This window comes from Anas platyrhynchos, chromosome 4 (assembly GCF_047663525.1).
Source record: "Anas platyrhynchos isolate ZD024472 breed Pekin duck chromosome 4, IASCAAS_PekinDuck_T2T, whole genome shotgun sequence".
In the NCBI taxonomy this organism is placed as follows: Eukaryota; Metazoa; Chordata; class Aves; order Anseriformes; family Anatidae; genus Anas; species Anas platyrhynchos.
In genome coordinates, this window is record NC_092590.1 from 44760266 (window position 1) to 44774717 (window position 14452).

The window sequence follows — 14452 nt, forward strand, 5'->3', positions numbered from 1 at the left end:
CCTTCTCCTTACACCCAGCCTTTCTGGTTATCTTCCTATTGTTCTGCTTTTCTAATGCCAAGAGCACAGTGTCCTCTCCTGAAGAAACTGCTCTGTTCGAAGTGCAGTGTATAGGTAACTTGGAGTTGTGTGCAGTGGGAACTCAGCAGTGAGGTGCTGTTCATCCCTAGTTTGCTGGGGCTACAGGCAGCCCAGAACCTGGAGAGCTGATGCAGCAGCCAAAAAGGCTTTCAGTGAACTGCAAGTTCCTCAGCTGAACCTGACTCCCTTGCCTTCCTCCCCAAATCAGTATTGACGTTTGAACTGTTTAACTTATTTATATATTTGTTTTAATATTTACTATATTTAACCTGTTGCTCTGAATTTCAGTGTGTATGTTAAACAAACCTGAGGTTATTCTGGGTTATTTTCTTTGCCTTCTATCCACTTACAAATAATTATTTTTAATCCTAGCACTTTAATGCTAAGGGACATCCAGATCCTGGTAAAATAAGCAAGGGAGTTAGATTCAGCAAGATCACTATTTTCCACTATCGCTGTTATGATGGCAAGTTGTAGCTCAGTATGATTTTTGCTGGTATTAGAAAAAGATCAAATGCTTGGTAGTGACCTGAAACCAGGGTTTCAGGGCTGATCTTGTCTCAATGGCTGCAGTATTGTTCAGCACCTCCCCTGCTGGCACTGGCTCCCACAGTGCTGGGGTGGAGAGGCCTGACCCCCATTCCCATTAATGGGGAACCAGCAGCAGCCCCCTGGATTTTGCAACTTGTAGGCTTTTGCTAGGAGCCAGTGTTCAGGAAGGAGATTGCATTAAGCTGATGTATAAAATCAACCTCCTATCATGAATGTTATCCTCCCAGCAAAGACCTTGGGATTCTGATGGCTCATCAACATCCTCTCCTGCTCTTCTTAAGCAAGACAGAAACTGTCACCATCAGGATGCCCAGAGACACTGGAAGGGTAAGCATAACACCTGAGAAACTAGGAAGGTTTTTTGGTATAAAATTTAAGAAAATATTAATGATGCTTTCCTATATTAGATAGTTTGGACTATGCTGTTAAAAAACCAAAAACAAACAACAACAAAAAAAAACAAAAACAAAACAAAAAAAAAACACAGTTGAACTAACAGTAAATTCCTGGTTCTACAAACATAGTGTTTTCCTTTTGGTCCATAACAAGATGTTGAGTGTAAAAAAGTCAGGGGCAAGGACAAAGGAAGACAAAATGTATTTTACATATCTTAAGAGCAAAGTGTACTCTACTTTACAGGACTTGATTTTTGTATATGAAGAGAAGAGCAAAGAATTGTAAGAAAGACATTTTTTTTACCAATTAAATTATTTTCTGAAAAAGGATGATTACATGTAAGCATTGTGGAATGGGGAGAGCACATGCAGCATTGTATGGATACAATATGCCACTTAAATACATTTTAACCAATCTCTGTGTGAGCAAAGACTCAAATAAGAAATGACAATTTTTAGAAAGTAGAGCAAAGGCTTATTGAGAAAAGGATTAATGCTGCAGAGGGCCTCTCTTTCCACCTCAGAGACTTCTGGCAGACATGACTGCCTTTTGGGAAGCAACAAAGGGAAATGGGTTTCTTCCCCAACACACAGACTTTTGGCCAAAAGTAGGTGGTGTGAACTGGTGTCTGGCAATTTATCTGACTTCTCTAGATGTTATTAGCAATGCAGATGTAATCAAAAGCCTAGTATGTTTTTAAGAGAAGTCTTACTAGAAGTCTTTCCACGTCTTTGGTACATGTTGTAGTTCATAAAAAGCATTACCTAGACAGGAGGTGTGGTTCCATGCATTTGACTGTGTGTTTACACTGGATTTTTTCTGGAGGCACAAACAAACTTGTCTGTGTATGTTGAACCAGAGGATGGTGATTTCAGCGTGTGCTTTTTTTTTCTGGTTTAGCTAAACCCTTTGTAGAGTAACTAATGCATGAAGACTACTACTGTAAGATTTTGCAGATTTAAATGTTACGAAGGGGAACTCAAGGATTAAAACAAAGACATCAAAATATCATATGCTGTTTTTTGTCTGCTAGAGAATCAATTCAGCTGCATGTAACTTTAGGTTCTTATTACTGCAGAGGTGAAAAATGCAACCTTAATGTGCCTTGTAATCAAATCCAAAACCTTGGATCCCAAGCCACCATGCAGCTAAATGCTCTGGGAGATTGTTCTTTATCTTCTTGGAGGTAAAAATAAATCCATGAAGAAAGTGCAGTAATTCTTCCATATGTTTGGACATTTTCATTCCCCTCCTGTTCATGAATGTTCTTTAATGTTTCCCCCACTAGTGGGTTTCTTTTAGCCTTGTACAGATACCTGATGGATGACCGATGTCCTGGAGCCTTAATTCTCCTGGGGCTTCCAGCCTAACCTCGAAGCCTTCAGGTGTCATATATATTCAATGCCTTGGAATTTTTTTCCATCCATTTTAATCCTCTATCATCAATCTGTTAACAATCGCTGTATGTTTTGTTTCATCTCAAGAAACATCTGGAATAGTTGTACATATTTAGTATTTTTTGTTGAAAGGATCTTTTTTATTTGGTCTCATATGTCATTTTTCTTTTTTCATATACTTTGCCTAGCTACCTATTTTCACTTAAATATATCGGGTCATGAATTTGTAAAGTGGATCGTTGGCCTGCCATCAAATAATGTGTCTTTGAGCAATTGACTATGCAGCTTTTTAGTAGTGAGTAAGTCTTCTGTATTATCTAAGAGATGTTTGACACCCTTTTAGAGAAGTTTTCAAATCTTTTCTAAACAACCAACTATTGTGACCAGACACAAACTTAGCAGTGCAAACATTTCCAAATAAAACAATAAACGATTAACTGACAGATAAAAAGCTAACCAAAGGCAGAAATGCAGAGTTTGTCTAACATCATGGTAGCTGTGGTAGTTTCAATTCAAAATAAAGAATAATAGTTATAGTGTAAATGTTTGGTATAACAGTCTGTTGGGAAGAGCACTTTTCTGGGGAAATAAATGGAAACAAACAAACAAACAAACAAAAAAAAACCACTACATTGTGCCCATCTCAGTTCTCTGGTCACATCTTGGAGGACAATGCTTCAAACACCAAGCTAACAAATAGTAATAAAATGGTGGTAAATGGGTAGAGGTGGAGGAATCATTTGTTTTTCCTGGAAGTAATGCTATGTACAACTTGGAGTAGTGCAAGAATGTGAAAAAGGGCCAAAAAGGGTGCAAAGCAGGAGTCCTGGACGAAGGCATCCTTCTCAAATGAGTAACCCTGTTCCTGGGGTGATTTGCCCTGGACAGAGCGGAGACTGTGAGCAGCCTCTGACACTCATGCCAATGTAGATTGGGAGCATAGTTAAAGATGGATCTAGGACACAAATACATCCCTGAGACCCACAATTTAGATGGAGCCTCTGAGTTGGAGGCCAGTTATCTTTATGTTGTGTCAGCTGCCTCTGCTTCTGATGTCATGGAGAGGCATCGTAAAAGGTAATGCTGGCCTCTAAAATTTGACTGAGCTCCCTCTCCCTCTCCCTCTCCCTCTCCCTCTCCCTCTCCCTCTTCCTCTCCCTCTCCCTCTCCCTCTCCCTCTCCCTCTCCCTCTCCCTCTCCCTCTCCCTCTCCCTCTCCCTCTCCCTCTCCCTCTCCCTCTCCCTCTCCCTTTTGTTCTCTTCTTTTTCTCTATCTAGTACTTTGAAAAGGGCAGAAATTTGTAATTTGAACCATAAGCATATTAAATTAACTGTCACTCTTGGCTATTACACTTAAGGACTTTGCTTTCAACCTGATTTTAGAACTTGCTCATCTGTACTTCTGGCTCCTATGTTTTAGGAAAGAGGTCTAATGTCGCTGTAAGCATTAAGATTTGGCTATGTTCTGTTCCAATGTAACAGTTCTGTGGAGCTGCAGGAAGTTTTATTTCTGTTGCACATCTGCAGTAAAAACCAGGCATTTGAAACCTGAGCCCCTTAAGGGCCCAGTTCTCAGAGATATTGATCATCTCCTACAACTTTTTGTCTGCTTTCAATTCCCATTGCAGTCAGCAGGAGACAAGGCTCTCAGCACCTTGCAGGATCCAGCTCACAGAGGCTACTTTTGGAGAAGCTTGTCTGCCTATGTATTCAACTGGCTGGATGATCTCTCATCAGATGGCTCCATATGTTATTGCACAACCCAGATATTTCTGCTGTCAACTGCAGGTAAAACAATGTCTGAATTGTCTGGACTCGATTTGAAAAGTTACTAAATGAAAGCGAGTTAGAGTAAATGGATTTAAGTGTTTTTGAATATATATATATATTCTACACTTGAAGCTGCAGTTTAGAGTACTGCCTATATTCAGAAGGGGGGTCATTTCTATGAACTTCTCTTTTCAAGTCATTTTCCTGTTTAATAATTTAATAATTAAAGCAGTTTAACAATTAAAGAATAGGGGAGATTAAGTCCTAAATGAGGTTTCAGAGGTTTCAGTCCAATTCAGAATAAGTCATGTAGTAATGAAGGACATAGGTGACTCTCCAGTTGACTGAGGTGGTGGAGGCAATTCATATATGATGAGGTCCTCAAAGCATCTTCAAAAGGAATAGTGAAAATTTAGTCTGACTGGAAATGCCAACTACCCCTGAACATCCCAGGCTGTCATACCAGTTGGACCGGGGGAAGAAGAAAACCTCATACAATGATTTCTGTGGAGAACTAGAGATTTTTTTTTTTTTTTTTTTTAATTAGTCCTGCAAATTTGAACATTCCCTTTTAGCTTTTCCTCATAGATGCATTTATGAATAATGCAAATTATTGAACTTAATGCAGGAGAACTTATGCAGAAGATGATAGTGGATGATCCCTTCATGATCCCTTCTACCTTACATTCCCTGAATAAAAAATAAAGATCTAGAGATAGACTATACTAAACTAAAAGCTAAGTCCTACTTTTACACGATAAAATAAATACATAAATAAATAAATCTATGGCTAGCATTTGAGGCACTGAAAGAGCTAATTTCTAGAAATGTGAGAAACCTGTTAATCCAGTTGAAGTCAAGGAGAAATGGTGCAGAACCTCAAAAAAACAAACCTGAACTATCTTAAATTAAGCAATAAAAGTTGAAAGAATTACAAAAATGTTGAGCTTAACACTTATTGAGTAAACTTTTTTTCCCCCCATCTTTCACATAGCCATTTCAAGTATATTTAGCATACACTTTCACTACACTCCTGCCCCTCCCCTTCTCAAATGGGACAGAACACTTTAAGTTGCCTTCCCAGTTAGAGTTTTGGTCTTGAGTTTTCCTGTTTTCACTGGAGTTATACATATGCCACATGGAGCCAAAATGGACAGTATACTGACAGGTGAAAGCTAGTGATTTGAAAGAAATCCCTCCTCCACAGACTCAGTCTAACCTCATCCTGAGCAATTATTTTGGTAGTACAGTTTCCATTTTCCAAGCAGCAACACTGCCAAAGATTTTGGTCTGTTCAGTGCAAAACTTTCTACCTAAAAAAGTTGAAGCTAAATCAGCAGCACATTGGAATCAACTGGTGGATTAAGAACAAGAAACAGAGGAAAGGCACAAATATATATGCAAAAAATATATAAATTATAAAAAAAGCGCGCACACACACACACACACACACATATTTAAAGAAGAAGAAAATCTTCATTTAAGCAGTTCAGTTTCTGTAGAAAAACAGTTATGCTGAAAAGACTGGAGCCGATTCCCTCAGGCAGCGACTGCTTGGGTGATAGCTTCGCTCTGGCAATAGCAGTCTGCAGGTAGGAGTTCTCAGCTCCTTGGGGAGGTTGAAAATGCTGCGGTGTACCTCAGAATTCCTTGGTAATGCACACAAGCCTGATTTTTCTGTGCCCATGGAGGAAGGTTACGTTGAGGGTGAAAGAGGAAATGGGAAAGTTATGGAGGGTGCCACATGGAGCTCTGTGCCACTGGCCACTAACACAACCTCCTCTTTCCTCCCTGTCTCCTGAAGCACTCATCTTTACTCCATCTGTTCTTCTGGTAGCTGTATCCGAGGAAAAGAAAGTCATTGAGGTAAAATGCCTCAGTTGAGTGGCTTAAGGTACAAGAAGGTACAAGACCTCTTGTAGCAACATCTTCCTAGATTTGTTTATTATTATTATTTTTGTTGTTTTAGTGTTGTGTTCCCCTACTTCCATTGACACAACTCACTGCTGGGCCTTGCAAAGTCAAATATATGTTCAGAATTATGATCTCTGAATTTAAAATTTATTATTAATGAAGAACACGGTTTCTCAGTCAGAGCATTGCTGTGGCTAATGCCATGGCCAGGCAGAGTCACCCTCTGCCTCCTGGCACACTGAGGCAGCTGTGCTGGATCCTCCCAAGCCTGCTGTGAGGGGCTGAGGCCTATTTCTGCTGCACGCAGCTGAGCTTTCATCCACCTGGCCTTGAAGAGCTCTTGCTGTATGCCACAGGTCCAGGAGAGGAGGCCATGCAGTACACCCTGAAGTGCTTGTACCACAGTCTGTTTTGGTGTGATGGGTTACTGCAGCATCCGTATTGAGTAGAGGAGCCTGCCTAACGCAATTTGGAGCTTGACTAGTGACACTTGAAGTAAGAAATTGCAACACTTATGAGAAATATTGCTAACTGAAGTTCAAATAACAAAAGCCATTGAAGAAACGGTTCTCCATGGGATTAATCTCATGAACAGGGAAGGGAAGATGCATACAAGCCATTTTGAGTTGCTTATTCCAACTCACAGCATATGTTAAACCAAGTCAGATTAAAAGGCTGCCTCTTTATGAGCAGGCGGTGCTGAGTATGATCACAAACTGGGCCTTTTCACAATGATTGTGTATTTGGTTCACTCTCAAAAATAGTTATTCTAGACTCTCTGAGGAAAAATTTATTTGTGCCTTTATTTAAAGAAAATATTTGAAAACCTGGGTACAGCTTGGTCTTGCTTTTCCCAACCGGAAGAAATATTCCTGCTTTCAAACACTTTTAACAGCTGCAAGGAAGCCACAGTCAACTTTGATCTGTCAGTGAAATTAGTTTTCCTTGTTAATAAAACCTGATATCTTGGACAGGATGTTTAAGAAGTGATTGTGGACCAGTTTTAACCATCGGTGTGCAAACAGGAGTCAGCGTTAAACTTGTGTTTAATAGAAGAGATACGCAACCTAAACACACATAGCAAATTGAATCCCTCCAGAGAAGCACACAGCCCGCCTTGCTGCAGGCCTGCTTCTGCCCCCTTTGAGGTCTATCATAAATCTCCCGTTGCCTTTTTGATTTAGTGTCAGCTGCTGTGACTGTGTAGCTGCTGTTGGGGGGAAGTTTGTGTACCTCCGAGCAGCTGCCTGGAGGGTCTTAAGTAACTTACCACTGGCTGGTGCAGGCTTTTGGTCAGATATGACCTTATTGATAAGAATGTAGGCACTTTAAGGCTTAGATGTGGGTTTTCTGGGTATCTCTGTGATAGGTAGGTGCCTACATTCCTATCTTGATTCAGGCTGTGTGTAGCTAGATGTATATTCGTATGTTTTAACTGATGTCAATGGGACTATTTACTTGGGTTATTCATGCCCTTAAATGGTTTAAGAAGGAGGCCTCAGTGAGGTGAATCAGGCACTGGAAACCTAAAATAGATTTCCAATAAACCTAATTAATTCAGAATTCTGATTTTCATTACAGTGTATTAAGTTAAGTCAGATACTGAATAGGAGTAGAAACAAAATGATGGACATGGTGGCACTTCCTGCCAGGTTGTGGGTACAGTACTTGTCATCAGATAAAGGGGATCTAAAGGTTAGCATAGATGAGTAGATATTTTTAATGTTTGAGAGACAATTCCAGAAAAAAGCATGTGAGAAAAGAGATGACAGCTTGCCGTACATGAGAAATCTGCCCAGTATTATATACAAGGAGACAATATAGTGGAATTGTGTTGGGAAATACAAGAACTGTTGTTGATTTTATGAAGTTATATAGCACTTAACCTGGTATTCCCAGATGAAAAAGAATAGGAAGAAATCCATGTTTAGAAGTGAGGATGGCTGAAAAGAGGCAATCTGGAGAGGTGAAAATGTAATAATTTCCTCCAGCAGCAAACACAATGGAAATGAAACTCGTCTGTCTATACACTCTTACCATTTGAGATACTCTAGAGTATTTTGCAAGGCCTCCAACTGCAGTTCCAGAAGAGCTTGGGTCTCCTGTAGGTCCTGTGCAGACATTTTAAATGTCTTTCAGCAACCCAGATGTAGTGGGGGCTTTTGTTTAGGGAATGGAATCTCAATGTAGTAGACTTTACTTTTTTTGTGCTGACTTTTAAATGTGAAAAATTAGACTCAACAAAGTACTTATGCTCCTTTTAGTTCATTTTACTGGAAAAAGAGAAGACGAAAAAAAGAAGGTAAGAACTTAAGTGCTGTGCTGAATCTGGGCCAGGTAAGGAAGTTCATCGCACACAACAGCTAGGGCCAGCTATTCTCCATGTATTCATACAGCCTTCCTGGGAACACTGATCTTAAAGAGAGTGCCTTGGTTTCATGTGAGGAAACAATACAGAATTAGGAATTCGGCTGGATCATAGTGGGAGTACAGATCTACTGAATGCAGGTGAGGGCTGTGATTTTATATAACCTGGGAACCTTCAGAGATACTTGCTTCATTAATGTTGGTCCTCTTAATGCAACTCCCTAGGAGACGCATAAATTAGCTTGGTTTCTGTATTACTGTCTAGTCTGACTGCAGAGAGATGATTCTGGACATGGGCATGATGAGATGTTTGGTTGTGCATGAAATGAGTCATCTCAAATAAAGAGGGGAAGAAGGACAGCTGAAAATGATTGCACTTGGATAGATAAAAAAAAAAGTGAGTGTATGTGTGAATTTTCTGTAGAAAGAAGAGACAGATTTACTATGTTTTTTTTTTTTCTTGTTGTTTTGTTTTGAGAATTTAATCATGTTGGTAAAGCAGTGCAATTTTAATGTTTAACTTTGCATTTCTTTAAGAAATATATAAATCTTAAAAAGTAGGAGCCTAAATGGTTGTTATGATCTGACCTAGTGGATAATGTTTATTAGTCCTGAATGTGAAGGGAGATAATTATCCACCAAAACAGCAAACATTAAGACCCCATGAAAGTGTGAAACCATTGGTGAGTCCCAAGGTTCTCATTTGTGCTAGGCCAGAAGACCTGAACCGGTGTAAAGTCAACCTCACCTTAGATCAGTTCTGAGGAAAGCCCTGCTTTTAAGTCCAGTAGCATCAACTGCAAATGAAAATCCACTTAATTTTTAGGTAGGCAAAAGTAAAACATCTTCAAATATTTCATTGTTAACTTTGTGCTGTATTAATCTTCTCATTTGTCTTTCAATCAGACAACATCTGTTCTTTCTCCTATAAACTATAAACTCCAGCTTTACCTTACACAGTTGTTTTTTAATTTCTAAATAAATACTTATATGATTCTTCATCATACTAATAATTTTAGTTATGGTGGTTGCAATATGTACTGAAGATGCTTTTTTTGGTTGAATTTGTCTCCATTTCAACTTTTGTTTAAAACCAACACTCATTAACTTCAACTCCACTATTAAAAATAAAATAAAATAAAATAAAATAAAATAAAATAAAATAAAATAAAATAAAATAAAATAAATAAAACAGAAGCACTTGGGGGAAAAAATGAACCAAGCCACCAACAAAACAAAACAAAAACCAAAAACCCACAAATGCTGATTAAAAACAGGGTAGTCCTGCTCATATGTGTGATCTTATCAGACTGGCCTTTTTCTTTCCAGATGTCACAATTTTATGTAGTGTAAATGATACTCTCTTTACCCAGATGGTCTAAGATAGAAACAGCTTCTGGGAGGTATACACTATTTAATTCTGTACATCCAGGATCTATAAAAAAAAGAAACTGGTCAGTAAAGTGTCTGAATTTTGCAATATTCATTTGGGAATAGAAGCCCTGAACTGACTGACTGCACACTTGACCAGATGTGGTCTCATCTTTATAGAAAACAACCAGACCACCAATAAAATTATTCAAAATATGACTCAGAGTGGCAATCACAGGACTGCTATTCTCATCATAACAAGCTCCACTGTGCACAAACAGTAAGGGTCAGATTTAGTTCTCATTTACACTGGAATATAACTGTCTTGAAGAGAGGGGATTTTTTTTTTTTCTTCTCACAGAGAAGAAAAAAAGTGACTTTCGTCCCCTTTTTCTGTACAGGCATAACACACATTAGGAAGCAGATAGGTAATTCAGCACATATTAATAGAACCAATAATTGGACACAAAGGGCTTAATTAATTTTGTTCTTGGATGGTAGTATATGGTGTAGGAGTCTCACTGAAATGAAAGCCACATATCTGAGGGCAGAGCTGACCCATATAAACTGAGTGTGGCTTCCCTCTTAAATGCCAGAAGCTATTGGATTATTTTCAGAAGGTCTCCTTGGAAATGATTTTAAGTCAGTAAATAATCAAATGGAGAAGTATTTTAAATTACCTTATTTTTGTAAACACGGTGTTAGTTTTCCTAGAAACGAGACCAAATGCAACAAAGCTCGTTATTTAGCTGAGTTAAGTTAAGGATGGGCTGAAGACAGTGTTTATACAGTGCCATAGTCTAACCTAACATAAGCAGGTGCCCTCACAGTGCTATTTGTGCAATAGCATCTGGTATTCTAGTTTTGGGTTTGATGACCCTAACTGCACTTCCCCAGAGCATGCTGTTTGCCTGCTTTCTGCAGACCCTTTGGTACAAAGCTCTGCTGAAATTCACTGCCTTGGAGAGTTGTAGGTGATGCAGAATTGTTTGGTGACTCCCAAGTGCTAGGAAATCTGGAGTCAGTAGTGTGGGCAGCAGCCACCCCTGTACTGCTGCCCCCGTCAGCATGGGTGGTTGTGGCAGGGAAAGGCAGGCTGCCTGGTTGCAGCTAAACACATACCCTTGCAAACCACAGCACCAAGTGCAAGTAAAAGAACATTTCTGCTTTGCCTAGTCTACGTGGGAATAGGAAAGATTCATACAAAGCTTAGTGGAGTCCCTGAATGCCACCTTTTCTCTTTTGTCCCAGTTCCTCTGTATGTTGTATCTTCAGCTTCAGTTTCCTTGTACTCTTTTCTCTTTAAATAAGACAGGTAGAAGTTCAGGGTGTTGACTTAGTGCTTTTTACAAGTGAATTTATGATGTAGAAAGAGTAATAAATGCTAAGTAGAGTTTATATCTTAGTATGTAGGTTGCTTCTTCAGAGATGACTTTTAAGTGTAATTTATTCTTCAAGAACTGATTTTCTTCATGATTTATTTATTTATTTATTTATGGAAAACATCTCTCATAAAGTATCAAAGGAAAGAAAAAAGAAACAAGTTTTTTTTTTTTTTTTTTTTTAATGAAAGTCATTAAAGTTGGTCTTGAGGCTTACTGACACCAAATGCAGTTGCTTCTTCCATCTTTGATTTTCTGCTAGTCTGCTGGTCAGCTGACCTCTCAAGCACCTAGTTTTATTTAGACTCTTATATTTTCATGCTCAGCATATGTATTTTTTGAGTGTGGAAGTGTGAGAAAAATTGCCAAAAAATAAACAGCTGAAATATGAAGCCAAAATTTTATAATTTTATTTAGGTTGGTAATTAGAGACTTCAATGTTGTGGAGGCAATAGTGACTCTAGTAAGTCAAAGATGCTCACATTTGGAGGAAAGAGTTAATCTGACAGCATAACTGAAAACATTAAGATCTGTGCAAGAGACTTTGACTGATGCTAATATAAGTGGCTAGACAAGGCCCAGAACTAGTAAGAGGGCAGTACTTCTAAATTGCCGAGTAGGCAGAAGATGAACTGAGAGAAGAAAGTATTCTTAAATCAGTCGGACTTGCTTTAGAGCCAATATGTGTATAAATGATCCGACCAAAAAGTCGGAAAGTGTTTGCCAGATTGTTCTGGAAAGATGCAGGTGAGTTATGTGGGTTGCAACTGGGAGGAAAAGAGGATGTGTCCCTGATGAAAACTCAGGATGTTAGCAAACAGACTAAACTGTTTTGGTTGGGCAAAATGTCCTTGGGTGTCCGTGGGAGCTGGGAAAACTTGGAGAGAGGTGGAAGGTCTGAAATTTCAAGAAGCACATGGTGCAGCAGCAGAAGTAATTGCCACTCACCTTGCTGAGCTCCAATTGTTTTCTAAGAGGCACAGTTACATGAATCGCCATCTATACCACTGCAGCTTGTCCGGTAAGCATAGGCAAAGAGAGAAACATACTGGCAGAAGAGTATAAAGGTACAATGAGAAAGTCTGAAAGTTGGCTATGTTCTTTGCATTTCAGAAAGTTTTCAGCTTAATACTCCCTCTTGACACTCCCCATCTCTGGACGTGTTTCTTTTTCTCTGTTTCTACCAGGTAGTGGATGAAGTTGTATTCCTCTTGCCTGCCTGGAGCATCTCTGAATCAAATCCCAGCTGTTGCCTTTCCTGTGAGTATGTGGCTATTTCTTTTTACTTTGTCCTGCACCAGTGAAATTTGGCACCCACAGGTGGTATGACCAATAAAGTTTATCTAGATAAGGTTCAGTGCTCCAGTTTTGCTTTGAAACACCTGTCTGAGACAACCATGAATGATCACTATAGCTCCTGAAGGTGGCCACCCCAAGTCACTCAGTACACTTCCATTATGCAGCTTCTGTTTCTCTTTTTGTTTTGTTTCATTTCTTCATTGTAAGTTATTTTCAGACTTAATTTCCTCTGTGGTATAGACTATTCTACCTGAACTAATTTATTTCCTTTTGTAAGCCAGTGATTAAACTATGGTCTTTAAAGAAAATGTCACTTTTGCACTATGAAAAACTGAAAAAATCCCTCTTAGGACCTTTGTTTAACTCATTTGTGGAGATACCTGTTTTATTTATGTATTGTTTTTGCCTTGTTGCAATATCTGAGCACTTCTTCAGCATTATTCAGTTTATCACTATAAAGTGAAGTAGAAAACTCATTAACACTTTTGTAATTGATTAAGCTTTGCAATGAGATAAGAGAATTCTGTAAAAATGATAATCAGATTTCTCCATATTACTATTATATTTAATTAAATCTGCCAGTTATGTTGGAAGTTGCAGGATATCTCATTGCAGCTGATAAGCATGAGAGGTCATTTAGCTAAATGTCAGTAGCAGTTTACCTTGTTCTTGCTTAGGCAGCGCCTACTTATTCTGTGAATGCCTGGAGCATCAGGCCACATGCAATGCCACCATAAGAAGAGTCTGAAATTTCCCCTGGGATCTGAGTACATGTACAGGGAATTTTTGTAGTGGAGGAGTATGTATATACAAGAAAGAGGCAAACAGATAATTAAAAAGAACTGCAGAGAAATATGTAGAGGGGCCTGTGTAGTAGTTGAAAGAAAGCCAAACAAATGCTTGGACTGCTTCTTCCTTTAGAGAAAAAGTAGCACATGTGAGAGAGGTGGCCAGAGACAGTGAGCATGCTGGGTAGCATTTGGGGTAGAAAATCTGACGGAAAGAGTCTTGGAAGTATAAGAAAACATCCCCTATCTCTTCCTGATGGATCCGTGCAGAGCTTGGGGAAGACAGAACTTTATGCACATTTATTTTAACTTAAGTGGGATTGCATCAAAGAGATGTCTGATGCCATTGCCAATTTCACCTTCTAATGCAAACAATATGAAACTCCCTACATATATTAGCTATATGCTTGGGTCAACTGGAACACTTTTTCAGTTTGTATAATTTAAAGTTAAATACAAGTGAGGAAATTACCAATAACAGAAGAGCTACGTACTTTCTTTAGCTCTTGAGGAATCCTACTGGAACTCACTATGTTTTGAATTCTGTTCTGAAAAATATACCAGTTTTCATGTTGCAAAACTAATATCCTCTTTCCTGTAAGCAACAGTTTTACATTCCCCAGTCTCTCCTTTGTTTCTGATCAACCTACTAAATGTGGCAAGCTTCTTTCTTATGTTTCCTTATGCTTCAGAGCTAATCATTCTTTAAAATAATCATTTATTTTTCCAACCATTTCACAGCACAGAAAATGCTAAGTCACAGAAAAAATGCATATTGCAGCTGGAAATGATATTCAGTACATTAATTAGATCCTTCCTCCAGTCTTATGAAAACACAACTGAACCATAAAAGAAAACCACTACACTAGCTCAACTAAACATGCATCAGTTACTCATCAAGGAATGACTTTTGAAGCTTCTATTTTCCATTGTAGTCTTCAACAATAAAAGTAAAGTAGTCTTCAACAAAGTAAAAAGTAAAATAGTCTTCAACAATAAAAGTAAATCCAGTAGAGCTTAGTATGGATTGATAGTGTTACTTAGTGCTGTTGCATTCATGCAGGAGACTGAACAAGGCTTTAAAATATGAACTGAAGTGACAATTCCTCTGCTGTCCCCAAACAAATCCGCTTGGG

The 14452-nt window shown here is 38.7% G+C and overlaps 1 long non-coding RNA gene across 1 annotated transcript in view; it reads left to right on the top strand.

The window, feature by feature from the left end:
* Nucleotides 1-14452, top strand: part of LOC110351974 (uncharacterized) — a 221914-nt gene that overhangs the window by 191392 nt on the left and 16070 nt on the right. Inside the window, exons 9-10 of the long non-coding RNA XR_011809124.1 lie at nt 4054-4213; nt 12417-12489. This is a non-coding gene — a long non-coding RNA (uncharacterized lncRNA). The remainder of the gene's footprint in view (nt 1-4053; nt 4214-12416; nt 12490-14452) is intronic.